Source organism: Nannospalax galili, unplaced genomic scaffold (genome assembly GCF_000622305.1).
Source record: "Nannospalax galili isolate Female #2095 unplaced genomic scaffold, S.galili_v1.0 scaffold1437, whole genome shotgun sequence".
Lineage (NCBI taxonomy): Eukaryota > Metazoa > Chordata > Mammalia > Rodentia > Spalacidae > Nannospalax > Nannospalax galili.
Window position 1 is genome coordinate 764,586 of NW_008341050.1, and position 3,238 is coordinate 767,823.

Sequence of the window (3,238 nt, forward strand, 5' to 3'; positions counted from 1 at the left end):
CTACAGAAGCTGGGGAAACCCCGTGGTAACCATAGTAACGACGGCGTGGCGCGAGCCCTGCACAGGCGCAGTACGTCCTCCGTGCCAGCTCGGACCGCTCCTCTCGGGCCTGGAACTCCACTGGCCCGGGAGGCCCGGGGGTGGGCGGCGCTCGGGCGACTGCGCAGTGGCGAGGCCGCTGGTGTGACCAGGCTCACGTAGCGAGGGCCGCGGCCGCCTCCTCCTTGGCGGGGCCTAGAGGTTATAAAAGGGCCAGCTGGCTCCCTCTGCTGCCTAGTCGCGCAGCCAGAGGGCTGAGGGCGACCAGAGTGTAGCGGGCCGGAGCGCGCGTGCCGTCGCGTCCTGCTCTCCAGGTGAGGTGCGCCTTTGACCTTGCAGTTCGGGATGGGGCCCCGAGGGAGGGCGGGGTCGCGCGCCCGGCCGCGGCGGAGGGGGGGGGGTCCTCGCGCTGTGCGGGGCTGGCTTGGGGTGGCGGATCTGCCTTACTGCAGCCGCCCCCGGGCTCCTCTGCGTGAGCGTCGGTCCTGCGCCCTCCCCGAGCCTCGCTTCTCGCCGCTCCCCGCCGCCCCCGTCCTGCCTCGGGCTTCTCGGGGTTGCAGCCGCCTCTGTCCCCGCCCCAGGACCAGGACTTTCTTGAATGTTCCTTCCCGGGCCGAACTCCGTCCGTACTCGGTGCTCCCTGCGCGATGGCGGGGCCGCGGGGCGGGGCCGGGTGGGGGCCGCAGCTGGCCCGCATGTGGCGGAGGACCGGGGAGGCTTGCACGCTCGAAGTAGAGCCCGGGCACGCCAAGGGTTTGGGGAAAAAATACTGTTTTTCTCCCAAACTATTAACTCCTTTGGACACTCCAGGAGCCGGACCTGCTCCGAAGTTAAGGCTGAACTTCTGTCTGTTGCTTGTCGCGGTCCTGTCTGGCTGCTAGACGTAGCCCGAGGCGCCCAGCTGAGGCTGCGGGAGCCGGAAAGTGCTATCGCAGCTAGCTGGTGGGAAGGCTGGCTTCTTCCTTCCCTTTCCCTCCCCAGTAATCATTTGAGGGCGCGTGAATCCTGGTCTCGCTCTCTCCCTTGCCCCCACCCCCCATTTTTCTCATTTGCAGGCTTTTTAAGCACCCACCCGGACTTTCATTTATTGGGTTTAAAAGTCCATTTCAGTCAAACCTTCCCTGTTCTATGAAAATTTAAGCTGAGTTCTTGGCGGTCCAGATGGATGTTTAAGGTTGGGGAAGGCTGGTAAGCTTAGAGTGAGACTTTCTCTTAAGTGCCCAACTTAGTACACATACAGTGTTTTAGACACCAACAGCTTAATAAGCGTAACTTAGAGAACAGAGACTTGGAATTGTACACTGTGTTGGGCGAAGAAGCTACTGGATCCTGTTTTAGGAACTGATCTAAAAAGGCTAAAGGGACTTGCCAGCCTCCACTTAACTGTTTCTCCGAGAGCTGTGGCTCTTGGATTTTTCCTTGGAATGCACTCTTGAGGGATGAAATAGCCACTACGTGAGTGGGGGAGGGAGGGGAGACGTGGCAACAGTATTCTTTCATCCACTCCCCCCCCCCTTTTTTTTTAAGGTTGAGGGAAGAAAAGTATTTCCTCTTTCAGGTTTAGATGTAGCTAATGAATGGGGCTAGTCTTCCTAACATAACCACATGAAAAATTAGGTCTACATAGCAGGAACGTTGCTAGTTAATTTAAAAAATTCTTAAAGGGATTATTTTGATGAATTTTTTTTTTTTGAGAAAGGGAGAAAGGTGTTTAAGCAGGAAGTAGTGAAGTTAAAGTGAATAGCCTTGCATATTTTTGTCTCAATTTCAAATATGGATAGTCATCTGCTCTATTTTTTTTCCCTTCCCCAGCATGATTTTTCTTTAACTTTGGCTTTCATCTGAGTGTAATTTTGGAAGCATATATATAAATTTGGACTTTAACCTTTTTCTTTCTGTGGGAAGCATGTTTTTTTTTTTTTTGGTCTTTTTGAGACAGGGTCTCCCTGTAGCCCCAGCTGGCCTGAAACTCACTATGTAGACCAGGCTGGTCTTGAACTCACAGAGGTCCTCCTGCCTCTGCCTCTGGAGTGCTGGGACTAAAGGCATGGGCTATCATGCTTGGCTGTGAAGCATCGATTTTTATTACTTAAACCTTTAAAAATCATGGCAGTTTTGATTTTGGAATGGTATACTAAAGTCTTGCCAGTGTTTTTGAAATTTGAGGGGAAATGCATTTTGGATTTACAGACTAGAAGGACTACCTGTTCTCTTTCAGATGGGTAAAGCTACTTCCATTATACTGAAATGGGTTTTATTTTGAAATACTGAAAGCTAGGACTTTGCTAAGATAATTACTGTGGGCATTTTGTCTTTTGTAGCTAGTAAAACAGATGAACAATAAATACAACTTGTAATTATTACAAAAAGCATTTTAGGGGACTGGAAAGATGGCTCAGTCGTTAAGAGCACTGGCTACTCTTCCAGAGGACCTGGGTTCAGTTCCCAGAATCCACATGGTGGCTCACAGCAGTCCATATCTCGTTCCAGGGGATCTGGTGCCCTCTTCTGATGACCTCCTCGGGCATTGGACGACAAGGGTGCACTTACCTACATGTGGGCAGTACACACACATAAAATAAAAGTAATAAAAAGTTTTGAAAAGTTTAAAAAAGCATTTTTGAAAGAAGAAAGCTTTATCTCACCTGTGTGGTACACATTTTTGCGGGTATGTCTTGGCCTTTGGTGAAGATGTTAACAGTCTCTCTTTCTGTAGAATGAGTTGCATACTGACATCTCATCAGCCCAGAAAGCTTTATTTTTAATGTGATTAACCTGGGATATAATTATTATTCTTAGATTAATCTGTGAAATAGAGTGATTCTCACTGTACTTTGAGGCTATGAAATCCCTCAAAAATCCTCTGGAAAATAGGGACCTAAGTTAGTATAATCATACATATTTCCATATAATTTTATCTGCCGTTTCATGTTCCCCTATCCGTGAGCACTATTATAAGAACCCCTAAAGAGTAAAAGATACGAAGCTAATATTCAAGGATATCGAGACTTCGGGAAGCGGACTTTCTTGACTATTTCAGAAAGTTGAGATGAGCTTATTAAGGTCAGCTGGGTTGAAGTATATAGATGATCCTAATAAACTTTGGCGAAAAAGGTTTTTAACAAAATAAATTCTTAGAATTTGTTGAATTGCTATATTGTTAGTCAATGAAATTACATCATATTGTGATATCATGTGT

At 48.5% G+C, this 3,238-nt stretch overlaps 1 protein-coding gene across 4 annotated transcripts in view; it reads left to right on the forward strand.

Moving 5' to 3' along the window:
• The first annotated feature begins 200 nt into the window (after window positions 1-200).
• P4ha1 (prolyl 4-hydroxylase subunit alpha 1) overlaps window positions 201-3,238 on the forward strand; it is a 68,243-nt gene continuing 65,205 nt past the window's right edge. For 3 of the 4 annotated variants that reach the window (XM_008836616.3, XM_008836617.3, XM_017799035.2), the window contains exon 1: window positions 201-353. The gene's annotated coding sequence lies outside the window, so the exon portion shown is untranslated. The remainder of the gene's footprint in view (window positions 354-3,238) is intronic. The other variant, XM_008836615.3, reaches the window with a different exon arrangement.